The following is a 16,449-nucleotide window of genomic DNA, read 5'->3' as shown; positions in this document are numbered from 1 at the left end:
CTTTTATCCCAATAAAAATGGATGATCTTGCTCTAGGAAAAAATTAGACTCTTGAATCAAACATGGAAGTTAAGCTTTCCCTGTGGATCAGAGGCTCTGTAGAGGCACAGAATCGCTGCTGCTGTTGCTCCAGTTTACCAGCCCCTCAAAATAAAGTGAATATTTCCCCTTGACCTTCCTCCTGAAATAAAGCAGGTGACAGGGTTTTCAGGAAAAAAAAAAAAAAGAGGAGAAGAAGAAGAAGAAGAAGAAGAAGAAGAAGAAGAAGAAGAAGAAGAAGAAGAAGAAGAAGAAGGAGAAATAGAACTGGACAGTGGTAATAAACAAATAACAAAATTAAAAAAATATAAAAAAGATATCCAAGTTAATTCCAAAGTTTTGACATGGAGGATTTAAAAGTATAAAGAACAAGTAATCAACATGCAAATGTTCAGGGAAAGCAGTTTAAGAATAGTGGGGGCACTACTGTTTGAAAATATGTTCAATTTCAACTGCAAATAAAATAATGAGGTTAAGGTAGGTAGAATGAAGTAACAATCATGATACTGAATTTCTAGAAAGAGGTAGTTTCTAGAGGCAAAATGAAAGAGGATAAGAAAAATAGAGAAATCAGACTAAAAAACATAGCTATTTGAACTGATGATAAAAATAATTCAGATGATATTGCTGCTGATACAAATGAAAATAATATGACATTTAACTTCTACAATATGCTAAACACTGTGCCAGTTATTTTTAATTATTTTCAGATTTAACTCGTAGAATATATCTACAATGTCTATATTATTATTTTTCCATTAAAGATATAGGTATATATTTATATAGTGATACTCAGACTTTGTTAAGGAAGGGGAAACCTCAAGATTTAAAACAGGAGTTTTTTAACTTAAGTTCTCTCTAAATTTTAACCTTAAAAACATATCCTTTGGTAATGATAAAAGAAAAGAAAAAGAAAAATTCAAGACTGTAAAGTCACAGAATCAATCTTCAATGAAAATAGAATAAATCTATGAACTTGGACCCCAATATTTGAATATATAAAGCAGAAGACTAAATGACAAATGATTTAGCCAAGAAGAAGTCATCTCTAGTTGTCTTCAAGTTGGGGCGGAGGTGAAGAGGTACCAGTGAAAACCCAGCATAGCCTTTGGAAAGCTTTAGGAACTGACATATTTGGTACAATGAGAGCACGAGTAGTGATACAAAAATGAAATCTGGGTGGAAAGTTGGTTTAAAAAAAGGAAGTCTATATTTTCTCCCCAGGTCCTATACCCACTGTAGGTGCACAAGGTGAAAGTATATTTTTTGCATTAGGTCAATCTGCGACTATCTACTGTTTTGCCTAAGCAGATCCAGTAAAACAGCAGCCAAACTTATACCACTAAGGCAGGACACCTGACTGCATTACAGCAAATTCAATGTACATAAAGTTTCCAATCAATTTTTTGTGCTTTATTTGTAAATATAAATGGGCTGCCAACATTTAAGGACAAATGATATAGACAAAACACGCAAGTAGAAAACAAGGAAATTTGTGACAATAATGAAAGAAAAAATATATTAGTAATAACTTCAGAGAGATTGGAAAAGATACAATAAGTATTAAACAATACTTAAAAATCACTCAGAGGAAAAAAAAGTCTTGGAAATTTTAAATAAAATATCTATAAAAATGGTGAAATAATTGCAAGAAATGTCAAGTGTTATCTCTCAAGGAAAAGTAAAAGAAGACAAATTGATGTTCAATAAGAGGAAATATATAAAAAAATAAGAGTAGTTGAAATAATCCAAAATCTGGCTGATAGTGTAACCAGCAGAGTGTCCTCTGTGTCCCTGTTACCGGTGGATATGGAGTTCTTGCAATGTCTCAAGAAAATAAATTTTTTGAGACTTGCACAGGAGGATGAGTGATCTTTATTTCCCTGAAATTAAACCCCTAGGTTTCCAATGTCACATTTTCCTCTGTCCTGCCATGGAAAAAGTCAAATTTTGTCTTCATCAGGGTAACAATTAAGGCCACTACCCAGAGCCTCCATTTCATATTAAAGCACAATACAGTCCAGCATCCAGTCTGTGAAGTTCGCATGGCCATGAGCCATGTGGCTTCTAAGGCCATGTGGCTGTGACAAGAGCAGAGGTGATTATGGGTCACGGAGCAAAGCAAGTGGGCAAGAATTCTTTGTCTGGAATTTATAACCAGGAGCTTAACCAATTAACACTTCAAGATTCTGTGCACTTATAGTGGTTTTATTCTTTGAGCCAATTATCTTTTTCCCAGGTTAGACTGAAGGTCAAGTATCTCCCCTATGTCATCCCAACTTTGCTGCACATGCACCCATCTCCCTCTTTGTTCCATCTCTTTCCCAGTGATCTGCAGGGAATGAACTGGTGATTTCCTGGGAGCATGAAGTTGTAGCTTCCTGGTAAAGCTGTCCAGATAACCCTGTTTACAATGTCTCTCCTCCCCTTTGTTCTCTTTTAATTATTAATATTAATAAATGATTAATTATGACAATAACAATAAAACTTTAACAAAAGGTAAAAGGTGAAACTGAAAGAAAGGAACTTCTGAAGGCAATCACTGAAAGAAAGTGGCAGAAAGAATACAGACAATGCTCATAACAGGGGCATACATTTCCACAGTGTTAGGGTTCAAAAAATACTTGGCACAGAGAGTGAAAATTAGACTCTTATTAAAACATAATACCATGAACTGTTAAAACATAGAAATTAAAGAGAAGTTCCTAATGGCACGTAAGTCTCAAAATTAATATTTTTCCCTGCCTTGACATTTTGGTAAAATTGGGAATGACTCAAATGGCCTAATCTGAGTCCCTCCCCATCCCACTGGGCTCCTGCAGATAAGGACCCCTAGTCAAACACTCCTCTTTATCAAAGAGATCAGGTGCAGTTTCTGCTTATCTCTGTGGTTTCAGTTCCATGTCAGCCCACAAAATTATTCAAACTGGCCAATCACATTCTTCCTTGTTAAAGAAATACACCCCAAACTGTTGGTTCTACAGAGCCTGCCTCCCACAGCCACTTGTTCACTATGTCCCCCAGTGCACTCCCCCACCCCAGTGGCCCTGCACTATCTTCCTATCCTCAACTGTGAACGAATGGGACTAAAAAAATGCTGTTCGTCTCCCCTGCTCAGTGTTAAGAATCATATGTTCAGACATCCCTAGAGTGTGAGACCCTCACTCACTATCAGGTTCAATAGGACACAATTAAAACACTATAATATTTCAAAGAACAGATTGTCAAAGGTAAAGAATGATGAATTAGAATATCAGATTCTCAAATGCAGCAGAAGAAATAGAAGAATTATGAATACTTTCCAAAATTATAAGAAAAACATATAAGATAATTCTTCATCCATTCAGATTATCTAACAATAGAGAAGAAGAAAGTATTTTTAGATTTTTGATAGATAAAAAATTTGACTCTCCTATATCTTTTTCAGGAAGTTATATGAGGATGGTTTCTGTCAAAACAAATAAATAAACCAACATAAAAGAACTGTGATGCAGAGAGCAGGAGACCCAAAGCAAGCAGCAGAGAAATAAAAATATTCACAAAATCTGTGGCAAAAAAGATGTATTTGTATGATAATTGAATACTAGGCCCAGAGTGCACAAAGGTTATATTTCAGTAAGAGGTCAGATGTCCCCAATAGGCATGTGTTCAGGGAAATAAAGTATGCTGAAAAATGAGATGAAAGCTGTGACCATATGAAAATTTCATAATGAGACATTTTATAGAGCTTTGGAAATATAGGGGTGACTTATCCATATGTATAAAAAACTCAAAGCAGGGATGAGGGGGGCCATTTTTAACTCCAGTAAAATAATAAATATAAATGAAGAAAATGTAATCAGAGTACATTTCTTGGCAGTGAACAATATTTGAAAAGTCAACATGGAAACACAATGTTTTTAAGCAAAATTGAGGTATAATTATACTGAAAGAAAAATAGAGGGTATAAGTGAGCTAAAATAACAAAATCTTACAATAAAAAGTCACACAGTGTCTAAATAGGTTATACACAAGATACAGCAGTATGTTCATTTTCTTTACATCTATGGAGATAATTACCAAACAAAATAGTTAAATATTAAGTGTGTTTGTCTTGAGGGATAGGACAGATCAGAAGGTGTCAAGGATTCATTTTTTTTTTTTTTTTTTTTATGAATTTTTATTTATTTTTTTGTTACAGATATTTTACCTTTTTACCCCATTGGCACCCCCACCCCACCCTGTCCCCGGCTTAGTTGTCCATGTCCATTGGTCATGCATACATGCATATAAGTTCTGTGGTTTATCTCTTCCACCCCCCAACCCCCCATCCCCTCTTCTGAGGGATGTCAGTCTGTGCCCTACTTCCATGTGTCTGGGTCTACTGTATTCCTCAGACTGTTATGTTCATTATATTCCGTATATAAGTGAGATCATGTGGTATTTGTCTTTTTCTGCTTGGCTTCTTTCACTTAGGATAATACTTTCCAGGTCCCTCCATGTCGTCTAAAAGGATAAGAGATCTTTCTTTCTTACCGCTGCATAGTACTCCATTGTGTATATGTACCACAGCTTTTTTATCCATTCGTCTACTGGTGGACACTTGGGCTGTTTCCAGATCTTAGCTATTGTAAATAGAGCTGCTATGAACATGGGGGTACATATATTCGTTCTGATTGGTGTTTCAGGCTTCTTAGGGTATATTCCCAACAGTGGGATCACTGGGTCAAATGGAAGTTCAATTTTTAATTTTTTGAGGTAGCACCATATTGTTTTCCATAGCGGCTGCACCAGTCTGCATTCCCACCAGCAGTGTATTAGAGTCCCCTTTGCTCCACACCCTTGCCAACACTTGTTGTTTGATGATTTGTTGATGGTGGCCATTCTGACAGGTGTGAGGTGATGTCTCATTGTTGTTTTAATTTGCATCTCTCTGATGATTAGTGATGTTGAGCATTTCTTCATATATCTCTTGGCCATTTGTATGTCCTGTTTGGAGAGGTGTCTATTCAGCTCCTCTGCCCATTTTTTAATTGGGTTCTTTGTCTTCCTTTTGTGGAGTTGTATGAGCACTCTATACATATTGGAATTTAACCCCTTATCTGATACATCATTGGCAATGATGTTCTCCCATACAGTGGGTTGCCTTTCCATTTTGATGATTGTTTCTTTGGCTGTGCAGAAGCTTTTTAGTTTGATGTAGTCCCATGTGTTCATTTTCTCCTTTATTTCTGTTGCCTTAGGTGATGTATCAGTGAAAATTCTGCTCCGTATGATGTCCGAAATTTTGTTGCCTACATTTTCTTCTAGAATTTTTATGGATTCACAGGTCACATTTAAGTCTTTTATCCATTTTGAGTTTATTTTGGTGTATGGTGTAAGTTGATGGTCTAGTTTCATTTTTTTGCATGTAGCTGTCCAATTTTCCCAACACCATTTATTAAAGAGGCTGTCTTGACTCCACTGTATGCTCTTGCCACCTTGGTCAAATATTAATTGAGCATATTGCCTTGGGTCCATTTCTGGGTTTTCAGTTTTGTTCCACTGGACTATATGCCTGTTCTTGTGCCAGTACCAGGCTGTTTTGGTTACAGTCGCTTTGTAGTATAACCTGATATCTGGTATTGTGATCCCACCTACTTTGTTCTTCTTTTTCAAGATTGCTGTGGCTATTCGGGGTCTTTTTTGGTTCCATATGAACTTTTGAAGTATTTGTTCTAGTTCTATGAAATATGTCATTGGTATTTTGATGGGGATTGCATTGAATCTATAGATTGCTTTGGGTAGTATGGACATTTTAATGATGTTAATTCTTCCAATCCATGAACAGGGTATGTGCTTCCACTTTTTTATATCTTCCTCTATTTCTTTTTTCAATGACCTGTAGTTTTCTGCAAATAGGTCCTTTACTTCTTTGGTTAAGTTTATTCCTAGGTATCGTAATTTTTTTGGAGCGATGGTAAATGGGATTGTTTTTTCAGTTTCTCTTTCTGTGAGTTCATCATTGGTGTACAAGAATGCTGTCGATTTCTTGACGTTAATTTTGTATCCTGCTACTTTGCCAAATTCATTTATTAAGTCTAGTAGATTTTTGATGGAGTCTTTAGGGTTTTCTATGTACAATATCATGTCATCTGCAAATAATGACAGTTTTACTTCCTCCTTTCCAATTTGGATCCCTTTTATTTTTTCTTCATGTCTGACTGCTGTGGCTAAGACTTCCAGTACAATGTTAAATAAGAGTGGCGAAAGTGGACATCCCTATCTTGTTCCTGTTCTTAATGGAAATGTTTTTAGTTTCTGTCCATTGAGTATGATGTTGGCTGTAGGTCTTTCATATATGGCCTTTATTATGCCGAGATATGATCCCTCTATTCCTACATTGCTGAGCGTTTTTATCAGAAATGGATGCTAGATTTTGTCGAATGCTTTTTCAGCATCTATTGATATGATCATGTGGTTTTTATTCTTCATTTTGTTTATGTGGTGTATCACGTTTATTGATTTGTGAATATTGTACCAGCCTTGCATCCCTGGAATGAATCCCACTTGGTCATGGTGAATAATTTTTTTGATGTATTTCTGGATCCGATTTGCTAATATTTTGTTCAGGATTTTGGCGTCTATGTTCATCAGGGATATTGGCCTGTAGTTTTCTTTCTTTGTAGTGTCTTTTTCTGGTTTGGGAATTAGAATTATGCTGGCCTCATAGAACGTGTTTGGAAGCCTTCCTTCTTCTTGAATTTTTTGAAATAGTTTGAGGAGAATGGGTGTTAGTTCTTTTTTGAATGTTCGGTAAAACTCCCCCGTGAAGCCATCTGGGCCTGGGCTTTTGTTTGCTGGGAGAGTCTTGATTACCTCTTCAATTTCCTTAGTTGTTATTGGTCTGTTCAAGTTTTCTATCTCTTCCGAGAATAGTTTTTGGAGACTGTGTGTTTCTAGAAATTTGTCCATTTCGCTTAGATTGTCGAATTTGTTGCCATATAGTTGTTCATAGTAGTTGTTAACGATCTTTTGTATTTCCGTGGTGTTGGTTGTTACTTCTCTTTCATTTCTGATTTTGTGTATATGGGTTCTCTCACTTTGTTTCTTGGTGAGTCTAGCTAAGGGTCCTTCAATCTTGTTTATCTTTTTGAAAAACCAGCTCTTTGTTTCATTGATCCTTTGAATTGTTTTTTTGGTGTCTATGTCATTTATTTCTGCTCTGATCTTTACTATTTCCTTCCTTCTACTTGCTCTGGGGTTTTCTTTTTGTTTGCTTTCTAATTCTTTAAGTTGTGAGGTTAGACAGTCAATTAGAAATTTTTCTTGTTTTTTGAGGTAGGCCTGTAGTGCTATGAACTTCCCTCTCAGAACTGCTTTCGCTGCATCCCATAGATTTTGTGTTGTTGTGTGTTCATTTTCATTGGTTTCCAGGAAGTTTTTAATTTCTTCCTTGATCTCCTCGGTGACCCATTCATTGTTTAATAACATGCTATTTAGCCTCCATGTGTTGAAATGTCTTTGCATGTTCTTGTTGCAATTGATTTCTAGTTTCATGCCATTGTGATCTGAGAAGATGCTTGATATGATTTCAATCTTCTTGAACTTGTAGAGATTTACTTTGCGTCCTATCATGTGGTCTATCTTTGAGAATGTCCCATGTGCACTTGAGAAGAATGTGTATTCTGTAGTTTTGGGGTGTAATTCTCTGTAGATATCTATGAAATCCATTTGGTCTAGTGCTTCATTTAGAGTCTCTGTTTCCTTGCTAATTTTTTGCCTAGAGGATCTATCCAGTGCTGTCAACGTGGTGTTGAAGACCCCTGCTATGATTGTATTGTTGTCGATTTCTCCTTGGAAGTCCTCCAGAAGATTTTTAATATATTTTGGTGCTCCTATATTGGGTGCATATATGTTTATCAAGGTTATATCTTCGTGTGGGATAGATCCTTTCAATACTATGTAGTGGCCGTCTTTGTCTCTCGTTATGGTCTTCATTTTGAAATCTATTTTATCAGATATGAGAATTGCTACCCCAGCATTTTTTTGCTTTCCATTTGCTTGGAAAATTTTTTTCCGTCCCTTCACTTTCAACCTATGTGAGTCTTTTGTTGAGAGGTGGGTCTCTTGTAAACAGCATATAGATGAGTCATGCTTTCTTATCCAATCAGCTACTCTGTGTCTCTTTATGGGAGCATTCAATCCATTAACGTTTAAGGTGATTATTGATATGTACTTATTTATTGCCATTTTTGTTTAGTGTGGTTCTATTTTTCTTCCCATTTCTACTGCTAATTACAGCAGTCCTTTTAACATTTCTTGCAGTGCTGGTTTGGTGCTAATGTATTCCCTTAGCCTTTTTTTGTCTGGGAAGCTCTTTATTTGATCTTCTATTTTGAATGATAGCCTTGCTGGGTAGAGTAGTCTTGGATTCAGATTCTTGTTTTTCATGACTTTGATTACTTCATGCCATTCTCTTCTGGCCTGTAGTGTTTCTTGTGAGAAGTCAGCTGAGAGCCTTATGGGGTTCCCTTTGTAGGTAACCTGTTGCTTATCTCTTGCTGCTTTTAGGATTCTCTCTTTGTCTTTAATTTGTGGCATTTTAATTACTACGTGTCTTGGTGTGGGCCTGTTTGGGTTCTTCTTACTTGGGACTCTCTGTGCTTCTTGAACTTGAATGCCTTCTTCCTTCACCAAATTAGGGAAGTTTTCTCTCACTTTTTTTTGATTATATTCTCTATCCCTTGCTCATTTTCTTCTTCTTCGGGGACTCCTATGATGCGAATATTATTACGTTTCCAGTTGTCCCATAGTTCTCTTAAGCTGTCTTCCTGTTTTTTAATCGTTTTTTCCTTTTGTTTTTCTGATTGGTTGATTTTTTCTACCCTGTCTTTGAATTCACTGATCAGGTCCTCAGCTTCCCCTACTCTGCTTTTTAAACCTTCCAATGTGTTTTTCATTTTGGATATGTCATTTTTTATCTCTTCTTGTTGGTTTTTAATTTCCATTTGGCTTATTTTCAGTGTCTCTATGTCCTTACTCATGCTGTTCAGCTTCCTCAAGATCATGGCTCTGAATTCTAGCTCTGTTTACATGCCTAATTGCTCCACATTGATCTCATCTTCAGTGGAGGTGTCTTGCTCTTTCATTTGGCTTCTGTTTCTGTGTTTCACCATTTTGGCTATCACTGTGGGCTTTGGAGCCTGTCAAGTTCTCCCTGTAGGTGTTGGTGTTCTGCTGTTTGTGGCTCCCTCTCCTGTGTTTAGATGAGCAAGGGAGGACCCACGTTGAACACCACTGTCAAGTCTTACTTTCCTGGTTAAAGTTGCCAGCCCAGGAAACGTACTGTTATCCTCTAGCTTTTTGCCTGGAGGCTAGCAGTCTAGGTTAATTGATGAGTTTTGGGTTGTCAGTTGATTGAAAAACTCCCTCTGGTGCTCAGCCAAGGGGCTTTCACGAGGGTGGGGCAGATGCTGGTTGTTAGTGAGCCTCAATTAGCACTTCAATGGCCCACAGGGTGGGGTTGGATCTCCGAGGGAGGGGCTGCTGCCTCTCCTCAGAGCCCTGGGAAGGAGCAATGTGGCCACTATCCTGAGTGGCTGCACTCAGCAAAAGCTCTGAGCGCCCTCCAAACCCCAAGTGTCCCGACACAATTCCAGTCCACCCTGTCCTCCCTCTGCCGGAGCCCAAGGTGAGTGGCTGTGGGTGTTTCAGCCTCTGTCCCTGCTGCGCTGTGGAGCCGCCTGGGAGTGTAACCCGAGGGCGCCCCTTACAGCTAAGGCCGCTGCCGAGCTGCCGACCATGGGCTCCTAGCCCCTGTCTTGTGCCTTCACAAGCCTACCAGGATGGAGTCAGTGTCCCTCGTTGTATGGTCCTCCAAGCTGCTTTTCTGTTTGTTTTTCCCGTCGATTTGTCTGTGTTATAGTTGTAATTCCAGTTTGGCTCTGGGAGACGGTCTGTGTAGCTCCATTCACTCCGCCGCCATTTTTCGGTTCCCACCCAGGAAATTTCTTGACAAGCAAGAGAAGGTGCCCATATTTGTAATTCTGTGATTGGACATAATTAGTGATCATGGAGAATATGAATAATGATCATTTCTGGAAAGAGCAGCCAACAAGATTACAGCTGGGAGGCATGTGCTGGCAAGAACTAGAGGTGAAGTTGGATGGCCTTGGTGGGTGGGACCAGCAAGGAATCATTTTTTCAATAATAATTTCAGAATCAGTTTCATTTCAAACTACCTTTGTCAAATCCATTTATTGAAAATAAATATTAATTTTTCAAAGTAATCTATCTTTATATTTCTGGTTATTGAAAATGTGTTTCTTACTCATGGTAACAAATCATTTAATGGTTTGGGGGGTTTTCTACTATTTTTCTGGTGAAATTTTTAGTGTAATTGCTTTTACTATGACTTTTGCTAAATTATTTTAAAAAATATTTTTATTTTATTTTAAACCTTTAATTTATTCCTCTTCAGCTCACGTGGTAAATTAATTGAAATATTCTTAAAAATCATTATGATGCTCTCATTAAGATTTCTAACCTTTTGAGCCCAGCCAGTGTGGCTCAGTGGATGGAGTGTCATCTATGGACTGAGAGGTCCTAATTTGGATTCCTGGTTAGGTCATATGCCTGAGTTGTGGGCTTGATCCCCAGTAGGGGGTGTGCAGGAGGCAGCTGATGGATGTTTTTCTCTTCCATCAATGTTTCTCTCTCTCTTTCTAAAAAAAATCAATAAAAACAGATTAAAATTTTTTTCTAACCTTTTGAGATCAAATTATGTTAAAAATAAAATGATTCTTGATTTCTAATTTATCTCTAGTTTATGGCAATTGGAAACTTGATTTATCTAATGATGACCATTGGTAGTGATGGATACTTAATCATTTTCTGGCATATTGTAGTTCTAAAGATTCTATTTATAAATTGAGATATGAAAACCAAGTTGGTGATTCATTAAAAACCATTAACAAAGTTTAATGAAAAAGCTACTCTTACAGAAAGTCTTTAGAATGTCTGATAGTTTACTTTGTGTCTAAGTGATACAATGATATAATGGAAGGTCATATTAGAATTGAGTTTGTATTTCTACATTTGGAAACTAAACACTACCTAAATCAGACCTTAAATCCGATTTTGAAATCATTTCTTTTGGCTATTTAGATACTCATAATATCAAATATACTTTTTTTTTTTTTTATTCTCACCCGAGGACATTTTTTATTTTTTGTTCAGATAGAGTGGGAGGGGGAGAGAGGAAGAGAGAAACATCAATGTGAAAGGGACACATTGAGTGGTTGCCACCCACACAACCAACCAGGGCCGGGGACAAACTGCAACCGAGGTACATGCCCTTAGCGGGAACCAAACCCAGGTCTCTCTGGACCACAGGCTGATGCTCTAACCGCTGAGCAAAACTGTCCAGGGCTCAAATATACTTTTAATTATCCAAAAAAATTAACCTTATATTTGTAAAAACACATAAATTGCTATGTGCTTCTAAAGTTAGGGTCATATGAACATATTAATACAGGTGAGTTTAGTATTGTGGTTAAATCCAATACATGGTGAAGCAAAAGTAGGTTTACAGTTGTTTGTATGGAAAATAATATAATAATTAATATATAATAATACAAGAACAAACTGCATTTCATGTACTCACAACTGTAAACCTACTTTTGTTCCACCCTGTACAAATCTGCAGTTTGGCAATGTCATTAAAAAATGTGGTAGTCTACATATAGCAGCACCTAATAGATATTACTGTTGGTAGGAATATAAATTATGAAAAACCAGAGAGCTGCACTCCACCTAAGATCGAATTATGTTAATATTAAAGAGAGGATAAAGTGGGCAGGTAAACAGGTAAACCAGTAGGAGTTAATGCTTGAGGCCACTCCAGAGTAATGAACATATCAAAAATCAACCCTGAACTAAAATGTAATTTAATGCAGAAATTTCTTTATTTGATTTTTAAAATGATTCTTATTTTAGATAAATTCAAACCATTTTATAAATTAGGAAAACTAACAATTTGGTAGTGAATACTTAGATTTGAGTATAGAACAATTCTCATTGACTTTCAAATTAATATTTGCTAAGCTAAATAGACTGATTTTCTTTTATTACTGAAAGAATAAGCTGTAGACAATTTTTTTCTATGTTAACGGAAATTCCAGTCAGATAATTAGATGAAGTAAATGAATACCTTAATACTTGTTTGACTCAGTTTACCCTTGAGACAAACAAATATTTAAAAAACAATTCTGAGCCCAGCCGGTGTGGCTCAGTGGTTGAGCATAGACCCATGCACCAAGAGATTGCCAGTTTGATTCCCGATCAGAGCACATGCCCAGGTTGTGGGCCAGATCCCCAGTGGGGGGCAGGCAGGAGGCTGCCAATCGATGTTCTCTCTCATTTATGTTTCTGTCTCTCTCTCTCTCCCTTACTTCCTCTCTTTCTAAAATCAATAATAATAATAATAATAATAATAATAAAATGCCCCTCTGCTCTAAAAAAAAGGAATGATTCTGAATAGCACAGAAGCTGGCAAACCAAATCAAATTACGTAAGAAAAAAAGTGAAAAAGGTCATATAGATGTATCATTAATCTACATGAAAATGAATGCATAAAAATTTGTATTTGCTATATTAGAATTATACTTCTGGTTAAATATTATTAAAAGAAATATCATAATATTCATATCACATACCAATAGAATATAAATACACATTAAACAATTTTAGAACAGCCAATTAAGAACAAACACACTGAGAAATACAAGTATAGCAAATAACGATGACTTAGTTCATGAATTTTATATCTATTTTGAATTATTTCAAGATCCATAGGACTTAATGAACTAATTTCAGGGGTCTTTATAGTCTGTGCTGCAATTCTCATTACTTCAAATAAAAAAATCTATGTGCACAAGTTTAGCTTTATAAATGTCTAGATGTCTTTTCTTAAAACCTAGTCAGAAGTTATAGAAATCCTATTTTTTTTTTCTTGTTTAGTTTCATCTATACTTAAGGTTACTAAATTCTAACATAACTGGCACTCTGCCATAATACATGAAACTAATGTGTACAGGGAAGACAGATGATGTAAAATTGATAGTTGAAATCAGAAGTTAACACATGAATCATCATAAAATCTAGTGACTATAAATCAAGGAAACTGATAGGCGTGATATCCTTTTAATGTTACATATATATTTCTGCAATTTGTGAATTCATTTAATAAGAGTGTTTGTCATATTCTTGTTTCAGGTCATGATGGTGTCTAAGTGTAATGGAGACTACAAGAAAGTCTTCCTGACAAAGAAAAAAACAAACAAACAAAACACCTTTTTATAGGGAAAAAAAATGATACTTCTTATCATTGGAAATTAATTAATAAAAACACATATGGCATTCATGCTGCTTTTTTTAGCACTCTGCATTTTATTTGGGGTATGATGAACCTTTATAAAGTGAATTTTGACTTGAACATGTGTACAACTATGACTAACAAATTATTATTTTTTCCTTAAGAAAACTAAGTTCACTCTTTATTTCTAAATTTGTAAAACTAATTAACTCAGTTCTCTGCTAGGGCTCATGCCCACACTGGCTGTTATCTCACTGCAGGGAGATACCAGGTTAGCTGCCTAAAGGATTGAATAGAGTACCTTGCTTTGTCTTTCTGAAGCATCCATCACTATCATTCAGAAAACAGGGGACTTGAAAATGACAGAAAACAATAACAAATTGACATTTACTGTCATTGTTACTCTCTGTATTACATCATACTTTTCCTGTTAAATTAAATATTAGTTTTCTGTAAATGAGAAATGATCTACAAATAAACATGTCTCAAATTAATATTCCATGAATAAGTATGAAGTTTATTCATAGTTTTAATTGATGGGGTCTATAGGGTTCTGCAAACTAAATTAAAAGGGGAAAAAGTAGTAAGTAATAGGACATCTGAACATGTGATATTTCACAGAGTTGCCTTGTTTATTTCAGGCAAAGATCCTGTAGAAGTGGATTTGTGGAGACAGAGATGGCAGGGCCCCTGAAGGAAAGTCTGACTGTCTCTACACAGGCAAGATCTTGAGATTACTTACATCCTTATGGTGAATATAATCTACTGCTACCAAACAAACTTTGATTCTCCTTAGAGAAGAACACTGAGGAGATTCTAAAAGGTAGAGGAGAGGACAACATATATTATGAATTAATGCTGGTAGAAGAAGGAAAAAAAAACTGACATTCATCTTAAAATCTTACCAGATCTATGGTCTTAAAATATGTGAAAACAATTATTTATTTTTCTTAAAGTATGGTACAAAATTGCTTTGTACAACTACTACAAGCTAAATTACTTTGTGTTGCATGTTACTAATTTAATAAGCCTTTCAAAAGCAAAAATCTATCTTGGTAATAAGTTGCATTGAACTAGTAGAGCTAAAGATGTAATCTGTTCTTTTCTTACTAATTCATGCTGTCATTTAGTTGGAGAAATAATCCTGAAAAATTTATTTTATTTCTCAGAAATGTGTAAATGTTCAGACCCAAAGGGAACTTAAACATATTTACCTGAAACTTTAAAGTTTTCATTCGAGGTCATGGTAGTGCATGTGGATGATGTTTCATGCCCAATGACAAAGAACAAGCCATTTATATCAACCCTCTTACTCTTAGCTGCCACTCTGTTTTGTTGTATCTCATGTCTATGCTTGTATGAATCTGAGAATGTGGTTAACATGATGTCATATGACCTGATAATATTGGGAATTAGTATTAAAAAAATATAGAAGAAAATCTTGTATTTAATTTTATCTGAATATCTGAGGCCATATACCTTTATGATTTCCCAAAATACACAGAACTCAATTCTTCATCAAATGTGATATTCTTATTCTCATCCTAGTGATTTTTCCTACATAAAATGTTTGGGTGAAGAAGAAAAAAAAGGCCACCATTTCAAAGCAGTACAGTAGGGAATTGTGGTGATAAATTCCTTTTCAGAGACAAGATGACAGTTGTCACTAAAAGTCACAAGCTGTTCAATCTAGAGTCTCATATGTTCTTTGTTCTTGATTTCTAAATTTGTCCCAGGTTGTTTTCAGAACTTAAAACACAGTCACGGTGGTTTGTGATCAGAGAAAGTGGAGTTTCAGAATCAGAACAGCTGGTCAAGAGATGACAGAAGATGCTGAGTTAGTTATGAAACACATGCAAAATAGTAACTGGGGAATATTTTGGCAAGTAATAAGAGAAACCATTCAAGACTAATTGTGAGTGTCAAATCATATTTAGATTAGGTATGTTTTTCAGACCCATTGTTTCAACTAGGCTTCTTTCCTATGAGTAGAAAGCTGTCTGAGTTACTTGAGAACAGGCATAAACTAATACAGGGAATGAGTACTGAAAAAAGATGGGTCACAAGTTTTAAGGGCATAAGATGGTTATTGTCTTTTACCTAAACTACTATGATTACTCTATGATTGGTCTTCCTGAATAAAGCTTCCTCCCTTTTTGTTTATTCTTAACAAAGAATACATAGTGACAGTTTTTTGATGTAGTAGGTGATCTCATTATTCTACCCCTAATCTTCCATAGATTTTCATCACATTTAGAGTACAATTTAAAGAGTTTCCCTTTTACTGAATTGTTCTATGCAATTTGGTTCCTTATTCTTTTTCTGACAGCTCCTGTTTCTGTTCCATGCTTAGAAAATGATGGAATCATTGCTGTTTATCAATAAATATGTGCCAATTATTGATCCATTTCTAGATCTTAGCTCTTTATGTTTGTGTCATCTAGAATATTCTTCACCCAGAAATTTGCATGTCTGGCTCTCAAACTTCATTTAAGTTTATGTTCCAGTGTCATCTTCATGCCACCTGATCTAAAACAACATTTACACTAATCTATGTATCCTACCTTGTTTTTCTATATAGATCTCATCACTTATATTTTCAGATGCATCTATTTGTTTTATTTACTCGTTATGTTTTGTTCACTTGAATATAAACTCCATTAGGTCTGATTCTGGTCTGTCTTATTTATTCCGTATCTTCAGAACTAAAACAATGCTTAGCACACATAGCACTAAAAAAAAAATAAAACAAAAAATAAAAAAAATACCACTATGTAAAAACAAATAAATGTACGTTTATATTATATAATTTACCAGCAAATTATTGCAGATGATTTTAAAATAAAGTAATTCAAGTTTAGCTTATGCAAATATACCAGGCTATTTAAGGGGTTTGGGGGATGTCCAGTTTTATCTTTCATAATTCCATGACAGAATATACTTATGGCTCATGCTTCACCTCTTTAATTAGATGTGGCTCGGATCTATTAATATTAATGTCTGTCATTAATTTCTTCTCTTAGACTATTACTTGACTATCATGTTATCCTCTCCCCACCCTAATTTTTTTTTTT

Source organism: Molossus molossus, unplaced genomic scaffold (assembly GCF_014108415.1).
Source record: "Molossus molossus isolate mMolMol1 unplaced genomic scaffold, mMolMol1.p scaffold_m16_p_7, whole genome shotgun sequence".
Taxonomy (NCBI): Eukaryota; Metazoa; Chordata; class Mammalia; order Chiroptera; family Molossidae; genus Molossus; species Molossus molossus.
This window is presented reverse-complemented; position numbering follows the sequence as displayed.